The following is a 17,355-nucleotide window of genomic DNA, read 5'->3' as shown; positions in this document are numbered from 1 at the left end:
TTGCAGTTTCTCTTCCTATTTGTTCAGAAGGGAAAAGTTCAAAGCACTTCTGTCAGCTGAGGGAAAAGCTCGCTGAATACTAACCCTCCAGCGCCCGCCTGCGCTGACCTTGAGCGAGGAACACTAAACGGTCCCATTGCAAACCGCATGTGTGTTTTGTTAGACCAGGTCGGCAGGGGTCAGGGCTCACCTGAGGCCAGCGGGGCAGCCGGACCTGCCTGAGCAGCGGGGTAATGCATTTTTAAAAGGGACATTCTCGCCTTTGAATGGGCCTAATATGGTCTCTGTTTAAAAACCTGTCAGAATCCCAAGCACACACTCCATAAAATATAAATAAGTACTTACTGTTTGCAGATGTTGCTTGTTTTTCATAATGTTTGTATTTGAAGTCTCGAATCCTCACTTCCTGTCAGGCTCCCTCATGCCCCTCTCCTCCTGTTTCTGTAGGAACAAGGGGGAACTTCAGATGGCAGTTTCTCAATGAAGACACTTTCTGTCACATCTGTCAACGTCCCTGGCACAATTAGCATTCTCTGTCTCTCTTCTCTCTCTCCTCTCTCTCTCTCTCTCTCTCTCTCTCACACACACACACACACACACAGACACACACACACAAACACACACACTCACACACACCAGCGGGTGCTTATCTCTTACCACAGCTTTACCTGTGGATCAACAACCGTTGCTCTTGTTAAGCATTGGAAAGATGCTTAAGTCTCAGGAAAGTGTGATTTTCTGGGCCTGAAAAGTGATGCTATAACTCAATAGGCCCGTGGTCTTCACATTTAGATTAATTGGAAGAAATCAGAGAAGGAACCATGGGACCTCTGTCATCCTTCCTGGGGAGATTTGTAGATGGGGGCTCATATGTCTCTGCCACCTCCATCCTGAGAGTCCCACTGATAAATTCATGCTGCAGGTGTCTGATTGATTTCTATGTGCTCTGGCTGCATCTGGGCCACACAGCCTGACTGACTCATGACTCCCAGGAAGGCTTGTTCTTTGTGTCTCCACCTCACCCACGAGGTTCACCCCACAACCAAACCTTTTCCCAAGAGAGCGTGGTGGAGCCTCATCTCTTTTGAGTCTAAATTCTCCCACTTCTGTTTCCTTTCTGGTGACATTCTTTTGCCCCATGGGGTGGTAGGTGATGGGGGAATAGAGGCATACCTACTTGCAGGACAAAGGTCATTTATTCCAGAGTCTCCAGTGAACAACAAACACATGAAGAGGATTGAGGAAGTTGGTATTTGTTCCACATCCCTCTTGCAATTTGCCTGAACGTTTTAATAACACACTCTCCGGGGTTCCCGACATACATCCTTAGAAAGAAATTCCCAAGCTCTCCCTGCAAGACGCTGTCCTTGCTGAAATCGGCAGTTTACACCTGTATCTTTAGGTGCTTACTTTTTGCTATTTATGTAGTCCACCAGTTTTAAAGGTCAGCACAGGCCTTGTTTCTCAGCCCTTTCCATTCTGGTGGTTCAGTTGAGCCCCATGAGGGCTCCCTGCTCTGCCTGTGTACCTCTAGTTCCTAAGTTTCCCTCTAGAAGCCTGACCATCAATATCTTCAAGAACTTGAAGCCTGCTGCCTTGATCCCAAAGGACTGCAAGAATCAGACTCTTTCATCCACTTTAGCAGAAGGGTGACAAATGATATTCACTAGCAATTTGCCTTAATATCTATTATTTTTAAAAACACAAACACACACACACACCATACACACACACACACACACACACACACACAGCCTTGGCTGGTTTTGTGGTGGTTCTGGGAGGACCTGATTATAAGCATGAGCCCAGGACAGCATTGCCTCCATGCTCTGAATCAGGTCAGTGGAGTCTGCTTCATCTTTAAAGCCCAGAAACCATAAATCAAGATGAAAATCCTGCAGCCCAAAAGCCTTACCAATTGATACAATTTGAAAATGGGCAGCTGGAGAGGCTGGGGAGAAAGCTGACATGATGACTTTTATAATAGCAGAACGTTTAAGGTTATAGAAATAAAAGGCAGAGGATGAAATCAGGCCCGTTGATCTCTGCCTGCAGGCTCTCTCTGCTCACTGGAAGCTCCAGCAATTATTTCTGCTCCGGCTTTCCCCTCCTTTTTTCCAGCAGTCTGTTTGAAATGAAGCAGAACCGGGCATGGCAGGCTTATCAGTGTCGTTAGCTGACAGGGCGCCCAGCACACCTGCTTTTACTTGCTGCTGTTTCAGCCACTAATGCCACAGAGAATGTTGCTGGGGTCCTTATAATGTGTAAAGATTCATTTATTTCACCTTTTGAACCTGCCTGAACCCTTGGGCTTGTGCTGGGGAGGGGGGGAGGGCTGGAGAGGCTTTTTTCCTGGCACTTAGAAGAAGCTGGTAATTAGGGGTCTGGCCCTGGGGCTGTTGCTATGATAGAGACTTAAAAGAGAGGTGTGGGCTCTGCCAGGAAGGTGCAGAGCCGGGACTGGGGGATGGAGCAGATGGCTGTGGCCTCCCTGGCTGGGCTCCGCAGTGTCCCACGGGCAGGCAGGGCTGTTCAGACATCCAGGTACCTCACTTCCCAAGGCACCCCCATCACATCATCATATGGATTCAAATCCACCCACCTCTCCCTTTCACTACGATGCTTGAAAAGGGTTTTTTAAAGATCATTTTGCCTTTGAAGTGACTTGACTATGAGGACCTCATTTCACATACAGGGAGGCTGAGATTTCTTGACAACCATTGTGTGAATTTAGGAATTCTTACAAAGCAAGCAATCTCTCCCGTTCAAGTTGTTTTCCAATAGAATGGGGTTTTACAAATATTAAATGTAGCCACCCATGAAGGTTATCTGATATTCAGCTTGGCAGACATTCTCACATTCAATTAAGTACTATTAGTTTCGATTTTATGGGCTTTTTTCATAGCGTGGAGCCAATAAATACATATTTTTAGACCTTAAACATTTTTAATAGGTCCCTGAACAGGAACAGTGTTGTCTGACACCTGATGCATCAGGTATCTAATGATATCTTTTGTTCCCTCTTGCTTTATTTTGGTATGGATTTGACTCATACATTTTTTTCTTTTAGAAGTCTAAATTTAAGGCCTTAGTTTCCCAGGAATAAAAAAAATAATTCTTACTGGTGGACATGAACTCTTTTTGGGGGGGACTTTGATTCTGGTTCCTCCAATTTCATATGTCATGACCGTATTGGAGGGAGTGGGGCACATTCCTTCATCTCTGCCTGGGAATCTGGGACTCCCTGTAGTTTTAAACTTTTTTCCTTCTTTTAAAGAGGTCTAGCCTTCCGTTGTTTGTGTCCATTAGCATTTCTCCTCCTTCATCTGTGAATCAGAATCCTTATTTCCCTTAGAAAGCAAACCCTCCTCATTAATTTAGTTCATTTGTCTTCAGGAACAGGTACATGACTCAGGCTTGGCTAAGTAGAGCATCCTATCACCCTGTCCACACTCATTGCTTTGGGGATTTTAATAACTACTTGGAAAAAGAAACCTTTGTTTCTAGGTAGCAATTACTAGCTTAAAGAGCTTCCAGGAGAACCACTATATAGAGAGACTCTGACTAAAAAGAGTCAATGCAGAGAAAAACAGAGCTAACATATTGAGAAAGAGAAGTTAAGTCTTACTATCATGAGAATCCCTCGATCCAGTCACGCCTGAAGCCACACCACCTCTAAAATACTGTTATATAAACTGGCAATTCCCTACTTTGCCTAAGCTAGTTTCACTTGGGTTGCTGTCACCTACAGCTAAAGAAACACTGACAAATACATATTCTGAGGTAAGTCCTACTAGGGAGATTCCATTTACTCCACTCTATTAGAGAACAATGTAAATTAGAAAGTGGGAGGGGTGAGTGCAGGAGTGAAGGGCATGAGAACAATGTTAATACTAAGGAGAATAATAAACATGAAAATTTTCCCAGGCATGTCTCCCAGCTCTCTGAGGTTCATCATCTCCATTTTACAGGTAGGAAAATGAAGCTCAAAGCTACCTAGAAAATGAGAGCACAGCCTGATTGGAGTCAGGTCTATTACATTCTAAAAGTGCGTGAAACCAATGTGTAGAACAAGAGTTTAAAGCTCACGTGTAACCCCTAGGGCACAAGGACACGGAGGTTCAAAACTAATGTTAATTCCTTTGGTCTTGCATTAGATGTTCTGGAAGGTTTTATATCCGTTATCTGCTTTGTTCTTTGCGCAACCTGTTTGGAGTCTCAACCATTACAACTTCCATTCTTTCAAGTTCTGAAACATTTTATCAGGTTAGAGTCTCTTATTAACTGTGAACCAGTGAACAGCTCAGTGATCTGACTGTGTGGAGTGTGTATTTGAGAGGAGTCTGTGGAGCATGGTGGGTGGAAGTAAGAATAAAAGAAAGAAGAATTTGCTATGTCATGAGATTTGGGCCCATAAAACAGAAAGAGGTCTGTGTGTGATGAAGAGGGAAGGGTCTGGAGTAAGTGGGTTTGGGATTATTTTTCCAGTTTTATGTTTCTGTGTGACTGAGTTTTCTGTTGTACATGCCCCTGCCTTTCCTCTCCCCAGACTCCTCCATGAGCTTCTGCCAGCTTTCCACCAGCATCAGAGCAAAAGACTTTACAGCCGATCTCATAAGATGCTCTGTTCAGCCGTCCACTTGGTCTCTGCATCCTCTATTGAGAAACTCCCAAAGAGATCCCAGGTCTTCCATCTCAGTAGCAGGGCAGGTGCACGTTCAGGCAGCTTGATTATTTCCCAGGCTCTCCAAATGAGGCGGGTCCCCAAAAGAACGTCACGAGAGGAAGCACACTCTTGCTGCTTCTACTACTGTGGAAGCCCTTTAACTCACTGTAGCTCAGTCTGAGAGCAGCTAAGGTGTCTTCCCTCTATGCCCCTCCAGTCTTCTCCACCACCAACTTTCCAACTCCAACTCCACCATCTTTCCCATTTCTTGCTTTCAGTTGTTTTCTGCCTCTGCTGCTGCTGAAGGCATCAGATGAAGACTTCCCACTTCTCCACTTTGTACATAGGATCTTCTGTCTTTGGAGTCCATTCATCCCCTCCAACACTAGCTCATTCCCTTAGTCCACACACAGTGCATCAGTTACAGAGCATGTTGATATATGCTCACAATGCTTTACAGAGAACATAGTGAGCCAGCTCTTCTGGTTTGAAATTACTTTTTCTTTTGACTTCTTCCTAGAATTCAGGTCTTAGTTCCTGGGCCTGGGCTGGCCAGCCACCTGAGCAGTGGATGGTCCTCCTTTCCCACCTTGAACCATGTCCTAGTGCTGTAGGTTTGTAGCTTAGCTGTAGGTTTACAGCTGTAGGAGACCAGAGTGGGTCCTCCTCTCAGTTCTGCAGTGCTCGTGTTGGCTTTTCTAACCAAGGGTGTCAGTACTGTACATGTTGATGCCTATTGAAACTTCAAAGAGTCTGTGCCAAAAAGAAGCTGGCCTTCAAACATAATCTGGATTCCTTTGACCTTCCCCAGGTTAATGATTTCAGAGGTTTTGCATGTTTTTGTGAAGGTCTGACTTTCCAATGGTTTTGTGTTTCTACTCTTGGTGACAGAGTATTTCTGAATTTGTGAGAAGATTTGTTTTATTTTTAAAAGTGGGAAATGCCAAATGGAACTGTTCTTCGGTTGAATTCTATCAGAATTCCTTGCCTGGTGGAATTTCATTCTTGTAGACTGCACAGGTCAAAGTTCCTAGAGTTGAATTCTGAGGATATCCTGGGATGGAAGCATCTTAGCCTGTGGTGAGTATAGCTTTTTAGAGTCTGGGCATGTATCTGGCTGCATTGAGAATTAATATGTGTCAGACCTTGTTATTGTGAAATAGCTGTGGCAGGGTAATGACCATCATTCATTTTATTTTATTACTTTTAAAATTTGATTTCATTTGGCTTTGGCAAAGGTGAGAAGGCTGACTTGTATTTCCTGTTTATGTTTGATAGTAAAAAGCCCCTGAGGGGAAAATGATGCTAGCTGGAATTATGTAAATTAAAGAGGCAATTTGCCAACATACCTTGGTAAACTCAGAGATAAAAATCCAGAGGTTTAGCTGGTCATCTTGGTGCTTGCTCTTATAGTTAGTGAAGGAGGTCTGGAGAGGGTAGGGAGAAGATGAGTTGCTTGTAGTGAGTGGCTTTTTAATTTGGATGTGCAATAGTGGTCAAGCTTTAGTGTCCTTAAGTAGAGAAGCTAAGTCTGGCTTAGCAGATAATTTAGTCTCAGAAGCCAACTGAATGATGAAGTCTCAAGTCAACCTAAAAATTAGTCCTAGATCTGTTAAAATGCCAGAAATTAGAAGCTGGAGGGCTGAGAGAGGTCTTGTGGGGAGAGTACCCCCAGGACAAGTACTTCATCTCAGTGGAGAGACTAGGGAGCAGATGTGTGAGGCTGGGGCAGGAAACAGAAATGGTTCAGTGGGAAGCCATATCATTTCAAATCTCCTCCCTGACCTTCCTAGGTATGTGACTAATTTAAAAATAGATTATTTTATCTCTTCTTATAGAAGCTATAGTTTTGTATAGAAGCAAAAATAAGGAGGAAAACACCCTTAATCTCACTCATTCAGAAAAAAAACCTCAATTCTTTCATGGCTTTCTTTCTAAATCCTCTTTCACACACACACACACACACACACACACACACACACACATCTACCTATGTTACAAAACTAAAACTGCACAAGGCATTTGCTACCTTCTCTTTATATTCAAAATATTATCAGCATTATTTTTAATGGCTATATAATGTTTCATCTTATATATTTACTTTATTTACCAGATCCTCTATTGTCGGGTAGGCAGATTGTCTCAAATATTTTATAATTACAGAATGGCTGTGATAAATATTTGCAGCTAATTTTTCACCCAAGTTCAAGATTACAGTATTCCCTTAAGGAAAAATTCTCCGGAAGTAATATTTTAGATGAATAAGCATCCTATTTGGATATTTGTTGAGATTTTTGGATGTGTGGACCCATATTGTTCCTCAAATTTGGGAAGCTTTTGGCTATTATTTCTATAGTTCATCTCCTTGCTCCCTCCTTTCTTTCCTTTCTTTCTAGGACTCCTATAATGCATATATTGGTCTGTTTGATGGCATCCCATAGGTGCCTTGGGCTCTGTCCACTTTTTCACTCTTTTTTCTTTTCAGACTTTAGAATTTCAAGTTATTTCAAGTTTGTTGATTCTTCTGGTTGCTTAAATCTGCTGTTGAATTCCTAAAGGAATTCTCAATTCAATTATATTTTTCACATGCAGATTTTTTTGCATCTTTTTTGTAACTTGTATCTCCTTGTTGATACTCAATTTTTTTCATATATCGTTTCCCCAACTTCCCTTAGTTCTTTGTATTTTTATCTCTTTGAGAATATTTAAGACAGTTGTTTTAAAGTCTTATTTTGGCAAGAATAGTGTCTGCTTCTTCAGGGACAGTGTCTAAAGATGAATTTTATTCCTTTGAATGGGCCATGTTTTCCTATTTCTTTGTATGTCTTATGATCGTTCATTGAAAAGTGGGCCTCTGAAAACAAGTATCCTGGTTTTGTATACTGGTAGATAAGACGTTTACTAATTCTGGCTATGTGTCTTTACTAATTGTGGGTATGTTAAATTTCTGTGTACAATTTTTTTCTTCCAATCTCTCCTCATATATGGATGCTTTTAAATGTCTTAAATTTCCTGTGAGTCTCACCTGTTTCTTCTTGGTATCTTGGATGTTCTTTTGTTTTCTCTAATCAGTAATTGTAGTCTTAGGTGGCAGCAGGTCTGTAGTCCACCTGTGTTTCCATGAGCCATACCTGCTCCTTCCTGAAGTCTCCTCTAGACTGCAATCTATCTAGGCTGCACCACTTTGGGTTACCTCAGCTCCAAATGAGGTGACACAGGAAGGCCCCAGGCAGGCTTGACCATTGCCAACTAGGTCCACTTAACTCCCTCTGGTTCAAGAATGCAAACTGAGGATTGGAAGCCACTTCCCTTGGACCATATTCACGCCACATTTGAGAAGAGATAAGGCAAGGATGGGTGAACACATCATAAAATGTTTTCCCATTTCAATGTGGATTATTCTTGATTAGAAATTTGCTTGGTTGCTGTAAATTTTTGACTGATTTCCAGAGCTCATATAAAGTTATTTGACCCAGCCTTGTCCTCTATGATATTGCCTGTGGACAGAGGCACAGTGATATCCCCAGAAAGTTCTACAATAAATATTCAATTCTCACTATTTTTTTTTTTTTTTTGGTACCAGGGATCGAACTCGGGATCTTACACTTGCGAGTCAGGCGGCAAAACCACTGAGCTAAATCCCCAGCCCAACATTCAATTCTCTTAAAGCCAGCATTTCCCAGACTTGATTGACCACAGAATATATTTTTTCTTCAAAGGAACAATATCTGGAACTCATGTTTCTGAACAAAGTGAGGAAACACTGCTTTGAGCTTTTTGAGAGTTCTCTAGGGCTCCTACTTTACACAAAGCCAAACTGAAAGTTTCATGACATTTTCTTGAATAGTCCAGCAAAACTACAGTGAAACTGAGGTCTAAAATCCTCTGTATGTAGATTGCAGCCCTACTTTGTTCCTTGTATCTGCTTCTGGAAGCCCCAAACTGCCAGCCTCTAGGACAGCAAGAGGTTTTAGGTGAGGCAAGCTTAGACAGTACCACCCCTATTCCACTGACTATTTGTGGACATTGAGAATTTGTCCCAAAGATCAGATCTGTGTTTTCAGTCTTATTGGAGAACACTGCACTATTTCCACATTGACTTTTGCTTTTTGAGGCTTTTGCTTTGACTTTTGCTATTTTTGTCTGAAAAGGCCTTTCATACAAGTGTTTGTTTTATCGAAGCATTAGCTTGCTTCATGTCTAATTGCATGGGTCAGTTTATGTCCCCTGAGAGGTCCACCATCTCTAACATCTGCCACCAAGGTCTGTTGAAATTTTCTACATTGGATTGTCATAGGACTTCATGGCATAGTGTAGGAATTTTACTTTCTGAACTTTGATGACAGCCAGTCATATTTTCTCTGTTTGTTTGATATATCTTTTTCTTGGCTTCTTAATAAAGGGACCAGAATTCTCAAAACATGCTACTTAGCCAGGAAAACAGGAGTTACTGTACGTACTCAAGGTATGGAGGTAATATCAAGATTGTGGCCTTGCCTGGCCATTGGAAGGAGGCAAGGAAGGTGAGGGGAGTTCCCTGAAGTCCTCATACTGAAGCACTACATGAGTGATTCTCAGAGAGCTTGCTGGAAAGGGCCTGCCCTTCCCAAGATCACCTGAGAAGCTCCTATCATCTCATTCAGTCTGCAGCACCAAAGTGAGCCATATCTGAAGTCCCCTGGAAAGCTGCAATAAACCTCCCATCACCCCATGCACTTGGCTGTAACTGCCTCCCGAGAAAAATGTCTGCTTCTCTCCTTCCTACTCTCTTAGGCAAATGGTAACCTAGAGCCACATGGGGAAGGGTCTTCTGGGAAATGTAGTCCCTGGCTTGCCTGTGCTACAGAAGGATCTGTGGGAGGAGACTGTGGTAAGGCTGGCATAAGGACAGGTAGCAAGAGAAGAGTTAGAAATCATCTAACACAGTAATTGGCACTAAGTATCTGAGAGAGATGAGCCAGTGAGAATCGTGCATTGCTTGTAGGGAGAGTTGTCTGTTAGAACACTTGCTCCCAACCTTACTGTCTTGACTGCTAGACTGACTTATGACAGATCTGATATTATTATTTACTTAATACTTCTTGTGCAAGTGGTTCCTCTTTTATTTAGACCAATTATTTCAGAGGCAAGTTCATGTCAATACTATATATAGAAAAATAGTACCATTTGTACTGCATAAAAGATATATGTTTAAAAATATGAAAACTGCACTGGAAATGTAGCAAGGTAGCTTCATGGCATGGAGTATGCCTGACACGCACCTAGCACTACTGTGTAGACAGACAGACAGACAGACAGACAGGGATTAGATAAATAAGTAGACAAAATAAAAAGCAAACCATGCAGCAACTTCTACCTGAATACTGCCAGCTTTACCCAGTTCTACCTCTGAATGCCCCCAACTTCCATGTATACTTGAGCAAGTCTGTTTTTGTGTGATCAATATCCTGGGTTTGTTATTGGTGGTGGGTCCGCCCTCAGCTAAAAATGTCAGTTCCATCCCTGAGCAATAACTAAAACTATCTGAGTCCCAATCACATGGATGTGCCATATTGGAAGGTGATTTACTGATGTGACAGTGATGAAACTCCTGGCTAGTGCTGAGTTTGACCTGAAGGCAAATAGGTGAACTGGGTGAAGAAAATGGCTCCATGCTGTCCCTAAAAAGGAGGAACCTGTTCAATCTGCAGTGGGACAGAGTCAGGGTTGGGGAATTCACTGTCTCTGATATGAATACTAATGACTGTGGTGGCCAAACTTCAAACGCCCCCTCTGACCCCCACCTCTGGTATTCATGCCCTTGAAGGGTTCCTTCTTACACTGAACAGAGATGAGCTGAGGAAACAGTAAGATACTGGGCAAAGAATGGTGTGTGACTTCTAAGGCCAGGGCATTCCAAGCATCTAGATTCCCACTTACTTTTTCTTGGATCCCTTGTTCTGAGGAGCTGGCTGCCATGTTGGAGGAAGCTTAAGCAGCCCCCTGAAGTCCTTGTGGTGACAACGGAAGCCTCTGCTCACAGCCACAGAATGAGCCCAACCCTAGTCAAGCTATTGGATCACTGCAACCCTAGCCCACATGAGACCCACCTCATAAGAAGTGTCTGGGCCAGCACCACTCTGAATTCCTGCTCTCAAATTCTTAACCAAAAAAAAAAATGTGTGAAATAATAAATATACATTTTTTGTTGTTCAGTACTAGGAGCCTTTGCACTCATCTGTACCTCCAACCCTTTTTAATTTCATTTTTTATTTTGAGATAGAGTCTTGTTAAGTTGCACAGGCTGGGCTTGAACTTGTAATCTTTCTGCCTCATCCTCCCAGAGTACTGGGATTACAAGTGTGTGCCACCATGCCCAGTTTATATTGATTGTTTTTTGTATATATTTTTTGTTTTTGTTTTGTGACAAGGTCTTGCTATGTAGTTCAAGCTGGCCTTGAACTCACTATGTAGCCCAGATTATTCATAAATTTTCAGTGAGCCTCTGCCTCAGCTTCCCCAGTGCCACCATGCCCAATATATGTGTGTGTGTGTGTGTGTGTGTGTGTGAATTAGGTGGTGTGTGCCCGTTGTGAGCTCCCCTCTCCACACGCTTCCAGGCTTCCCCTCTGCATTGCCCCTGAGGTGCCTTACAGTCTCACCAGAGTGCACCCCTTCCTGGAAAGCAGGCAGGAAGATGTTGGGCCTTCCAGAGTCAGGGCAGACCTCAGACCTCCAGGGGAACTGTGGGGCTTTTAGGCAGCAGCAATGGCACCCCCAGGTGGGCTGATATCCTTAGACACCTGGTAAAAAATAGGAGGGACAGTGATAGACTTAGAGTCCGGAGCCCCAACACAGGAAGTAATTTGGGCTCCAGGTCACGAGCCATCACCTATTCTCCAGTGGTTTGGGTCTGGAGAAGTCATCTGGTGTTAGGAGTAAACAACACAGCCAACTAGGGCAACTCATAGACACATCTCACACCCCCTGGCCAAACTGCCTGACAGTCTGGGGATATTGAGATTTCTCTCCCTGTCTGTCTGTGTCCCCTTCCACCCTGAGAAGTGGGCACTGCCAGGCACCTTGTTTAGCAATGGGAACTGGACTTGGGTAAGCACATGTCCAACGCAGTCTGCGGGAACATAAGGCTCTAACTGGCACTGCACATACCCTAGATGTGCCCAGACGGGTGTGGATAGCCCAACCAGGCACATGGCCATGTCTTCCGGAAACAGCCGCCCCTCCCTAACCAGCAGTTGAGCCATGATTGTGACAGCACCGGGAGGGTGTTGTCTGGGGGTTTCCTCCTGGATGGTTTCTGTGCCTGGGCCTGAGTGAATCCGGGATAAGGTGCCACAAGAAAGGAACAGGAGACACAGGACAGGCCATTCCTCTGAGGCCACATTCTTTACACTCCAGGTTTGATCCTTGGCAGGGTGCCTGGCCCCCTCCCAGCTCCAGCTCTGTCTCTGCTCCCTGCAGGACCAGGGCACTGTCTCTAGCAGACCTGGAGGTGGGAGCAGCCCAGGGCCACTGCACCAGGAAAGAGGGCCTTCAGGGAGCCCAGGAGGAGCCAGAACCAGGCAGAGTCCCAATCCAACCTCTCCACAGTCTCATCACTCCTGGCCTCCTTCCCGTGTGCTTTGTTTGGCTCTCAAGGGAAACGGTGTCCCAGGGGAGCTGTGAATGTGTTTTCAGACTGAGTGACAAGGAGAGGGAGGGAAAGAGAAGGGGAGGACAGGAGGAAGGTTAGGGAATCAAACAAGGGAAGGGTTTGAGCAAAATGGGCTTAGGCAGGGGACCCAGGGCTCTTTCCAAGATGACCTTCCATGAAGACTAACATGCAGTTGAAAGACTCTGTGAAGAACCAGCATGTGGGTCGGAGGGACTGCTCCTTCCAGAGGCTGCAGATTGGCTTGTCCTTGCTAAAATTGGCTCCTTGGCCCAAGGGCTGGGAGGGAGGGAGCAACCTCTGGGACAAGCCTGGCCTATGGTGGGGGACATTAGCAAGTCCCACAAGGGGAAGAAGGCAAGGCGAGCTGAGCCTGCCATATTCCCTTCAGCTCCATGATTGTTGGGAGGGCCTCGGCATTTGCAGCATGGCGTAATACACGTGCAAAATGACTTTCACTGGGCTTCTAAGCCACATTCCTCAGCCCTGTGCACATCAGCCTGCCTACCCAGCCACGCATGTGGCCCACCGAGGGATGTGGGATAGACGAAATGGCAGCCAGTGTGAAAGAAGGCCGTTTGTGCTCTTCAGCTAGCGAGGTCTCCTGTGCTGCCCAGAGAAGGGGATTTGTTCCCTTAATTGATAATGACTAACAGAAAGGTCATATTTACATTATGAGCTGGGAGGGAATTGTGTGTGGGCGAAGGTGGGGACAGAAGCATAAGAATAAATGACAGCCAGCTCTCTGCATCTGCCGGAGGTGAGGAGAAGGTGCTGGGTCCAGGGGGACTGAGAGGGAAGAAGTGGCAGACAGGGCGGAGGGAAAGGGAGAGCAGAGCAAGAGGAGCAGGGGAGGATAGGGCAAGGGCAGCAGGGAGGGAGAGAAGAGGGAGGAAATAGGTGGGGAACCCAGGAGATGGGGCATGGGGGGCAGCAGGTGCCAAGTGGGAGCCCCATGTGTAGCTCTTGGACTAGAGCAGCTTGAGTGACAGTCATCAGGAAGAAGCTGGGCCATGCCCGTGGCAGGAGCCAGCCACCAGCCTGTTATGGTCTTTTCTCAAATACCCGCAGGTGGCCAAAGGGAAATGCAAACAGGATCATGCCACTCTCTTGTGCCAAGCTGCTCAGTGGCTTCCCACTGACCTCTGAGTCCAGCCACATGGATGGCCGAGCCCCTGCCTCTACCCTTTCATGTCCAGTGTGTCACCAGTTGAGCTCCAGCTTCTTCAAGTACCTTGCCTCATTCCTGAGACTCTATGTTATGACCTCCCCCTCCTACCAGACTTGTCCCCTGGTTGTGACTTCTGTTGAATTGTCAGTTTCTCTGAGAACTCTGTGCTCCCTGATTATCGGGACCTGGGGAATGGTCACCATGGGATGCACACATACATAGTCACCAGTGGCTGTGTATTTGTGGAATTGTGTGGAGCCCTTTTAATCACTGCTAGTGGGGTTCCCAGAAAAGGGTCTTCTCCTTGTTCTTATGTTCAGGGGCTGTGTGATCTTTCCCCAAGATCTTTCAGAACAGAGTCCCTAGGGTTTTTGGAAGTTCCACGGGGGAGGAATGAGCCAGCAGAGCAGAAGATTCTCTCTGGCTGTATTTTAAGTGGGAAAGAAAAGAGTATCCAAAGGAGGGAATCTCTGTGTCCTGGGGACTGGCAGCCTGAGGAACTGCCCTCTTTCTCTTACTGACTTTGCTCAGGACAAAGGTCAGGATGCAGGGGAAGAAGCTGCAGGCAAGGAGGAGCCTGTGGCTGGGCCATTGCAGAAAGGCCCATTGCCCAGGCTGAGACAGCCACTGGGGTTGGTGTGCTTAACCTCCAATCAGTGTGATGCTCCTCAAGGCCACTGGTGACAAAAAGTGAGAGTCAGTGATTTGAGGATATTGCTTCTAGCTGGTCCCCAAGGCAGGCAAGGGAAACCCAGTTTCTGTCCCATGGGAAGGGAGGAAATTAGTGCAGGAAGAGAACTAATGGTATGTGTCTGTGTGTGCATGTGTATGAGTGTGTGAGCTTATATCTGCATGCATACATATGCATATATATGTATGCATGTGTGTGAGTGTATATATGAGTGTTAAGTGTGTGTGTGCACGTATGAGTATGCATGTGTATATATGTGTGAATATATATGTGTATGTATATGAGTGTGAGCACAAGTGTGTATGTGAAATGAAGACCCGGGATGGTGATGGAGGAATATGGGAGACATTGACCCAACTGTTTTAGAAGTAACGTACTTTTGTTTATTTTGGAAGTAATTTTATCACTTTACTTAAAAGATATAATCTAAAAATTGCTTTTCATGTTTATTCTTTTCCTAATGGTGTCATCTGACAATCATCCTGTCAAATAGATTTCCAGGTGACAGGGAGGGACCCTGGCTCTCTGGCTATGCCCATGGGTTGCCCACCGAGGTGGGAGGTCCTCAGGCTCCTGTGGACGGCTTGGGAGTTTGAAGCCCAGCAAGGCCCCTCAGCATGGAGGAAAGAGGGCAAGGCTGAGTGGACCCTCCCTCAGGTGACCAGGTTTACTTTACCTTTGCATGCAGAATGAGGCGGGGGTGGAATTGTGCTCAAGCTGTTACTATGCACCATTCTTGGCTGTCCTAAAATTTCATTTCCCTGCCCTCGGAGCATCACCTACAGACAGCACAGCTCTAGATACTTGGAGTACAACCTTGTGCAGAGGAGACAGTGCATCTTGTATTCTATAATAGTAGTCTACAGTCATAAACAGTTCTGTTTAGTAGCATGTTTTATAATAAAATATGATATCTGTTATACGTGCCTGCTTATTGTAACATGTAGTGATTACTGTTAATAACAGCTCTCATTATTTGACCTCTCAGTGTGATCAAGGCTTTGCCTGTGTCATTTGATTTAATCCTCACAGCAGCCCATTATGCAGATATTTAACATCCCCATTTTACATGCAAGAAAACCGAGGCTCTTAGAAGAAATAGTGGCCAGATCTGAGACTCAAAGATAGAACCAGGCTTTGAATCTAGAGTCCAGGGTCTAGCATCATGTCCAGTTTATTATGTATTAAAGGAACTCAGAAGACAACAGCAGGTCCCCTCCAACTGTGCTGGAATTCCTGGGCTGGCTGCTCTGGAATCCTGGGACCCTGGAAGAATCAGCCAGAACAGGGAAGCCCAGTTCCACCAGAGACAGGCTGCAATTAGTTGGTTCCTGCTTTTTGATTTAACTCTTCCCCTAATGTGTGCTCATCATGTAACTCGGGAAAGATTGGTATTCAGGGAAGCAGTGACAAAGACGGTAATTAAACTGTCTCTGCCAGCACGCTTAGTCTCTGGGAACAGACCTGTTTGATTCCGCAAAGGAAATCATTGGTATTTTAACGGGGGGCAGGAAACTTTTGATTAGCAAGTGATAGATAAACAGATCGATGCCTTTTCTGTTGACATCTTCAGCTTCATTATTGTCACTGGGAAAGGGACAGAATGGAGAGCAGAGGCAGAGGGGGGGATGTCCTGGGCATCCTTCAGGGCCTGATGGCAGGGAGGTGCTGGGGAGGACAGGAACAGGTGGCTTGGAGTACTAGGAAAATGATGCTGAACCCTGATCCTTGGCTGGGGTAGTGGGAAAAGAAAAGCCTAACACCCTGCTGCCGAATGGCTTTGGGAACTGAGCTGGCCCTGCAGGAACATCTCCACCTGGCCTCAGACAGGGGCCTGATGGGATTCTCCTGGCAGCTGAGCTGCTCCATGATTGTCTATGTCGGTGTTCCCAGCCGCTGCGGCCCCTCCACTTTATTGCTGCTCTCTCAAGGTCAGGGGGAGTTAAGACCAGAGATTATACTGTGTCAGTCGTGCCTTTTTGAAATATGACTCAGTGTAATCTCTTTCCACACCAGAGGAAAGATGCCAAAATCGCACTTCAATCTCTAGCTCACAGTAGGCTTATTGGGATTTTAGCAGGGCTCTGGCTAGATAAGACTGTTTCTTCTCCCAGGGTGCTCTTTTACAAACTTTGGTTAAGTGGGGCCGTCACTTAGTGAGGGCAGGCTTGCAGGTGTCAGGGACCCTGAGCCCAGCAGACAAAGCAAGGGCTGGGCCACCCAGCACCATCAGTCCTGGCATCGATGCCAGACAGAAAGGTGAGCTTTAAAGTAGCTGTCTTCTCCCTAGTAACCACACCAAAAAGGAGAAGAGACCCTAGCTCATCTTCTTTGGCTTCAGGATCAGGGTACAGAAAATGGAGATCAGCAACCTCACCTCTCTGGATTACCCTGAGCTTAGACATGACACAATGTAGGAAAAGCACCTGGCTCTTAGTAGGTGTTTAATCGATGGGAAATCCACTCAGTTTTCCCTGATTTTGACCCTTGGGTTTTAAGAGAGGAAAAGCAGAAAGCACCAAAAATTCCAGGATGTTATCTGGAGCACAGACAGCTGAGCATTTGTCATCCCCATTCTGCCCCAAGATAATTGGGGACATCCACATGTGGTGCAACAGCCCCCAGTGACACTGGTCTATGCGGTTGGGTCACAACCGGGAACTGTGCCTGCTACCTTATGGCAAAAGGAAATGGGGGCTGGAGGGAGTCCGACAGTGAAGAGAGTTGGTGCTGGCAGCAAAAGGGACATGCCCAGCCTTTGGTTCCCTCCTTCCCATGTTGGCCCCTTGTGTTCTCCCCCCAAGCTCACTCCTTCTCTTGCTTTTCTCCCTTTTCTTTATGGTCTTCCTTGAATTTCTCCCAATTTGTGCTCCCATTCTGCCTCCTGGGAGTCCACATGGCACAGTGTTTTATTACACAGGCTTTAGAGTCTGACAGCTCTACCTGCAGTCCTGACTCTAGGAACCATGTGCTCCGGGCAAGTCCCTTAGCTGAGCTCCAGGGGCCTCATTTAAAAGCCCATCACCTCGTGCGGCTGTTAGGAAGTTGACATGAGATCATGGGTGCAAATGCTCTCAGCTCCCTGCCCAGCACGAGGTGAGGACTCGGTAAACGCAGTGACAGTGCAGCTGTTGTGGCTGGTCCCTTTCCCTCCTTAGTCAGGACTTGGAGAGTCT

The 17,355-nt window shown here is 45.6% G+C and overlaps 1 long non-coding RNA gene across 2 annotated transcripts in view; it reads right to left on the bottom strand.

Moving 5' to 3' along the window:
- The window catches only part of LOC101699098 (uncharacterized), a 104,051-nt gene that overhangs the window by 84,503 nt on the left and 2,193 nt on the right, over positions 1-17,355 (bottom strand). For both annotated transcript variants that reach the window (XR_015441093.1, XR_205390.4), the window contains exon 2: positions 346-441. This is a non-coding gene — a long non-coding RNA (uncharacterized LOC101699098). The remainder of the gene's footprint in view (positions 1-345; positions 442-17,355) is intronic.

This window comes from Heterocephalus glaber, unplaced genomic scaffold, assembly GCF_053883595.1.
Source record: "Heterocephalus glaber isolate CG9 unplaced genomic scaffold, H.glaber_assembly_v1.0 deba00000071, whole genome shotgun sequence".
NCBI classification, from domain to species: Eukaryota; Metazoa; Chordata; class Mammalia; order Rodentia; family Bathyergidae; genus Heterocephalus; species Heterocephalus glaber.
Note: the sequence above shows the minus strand (reverse complement) of the source record. Positions and strands in the feature narration are given on the sequence as shown.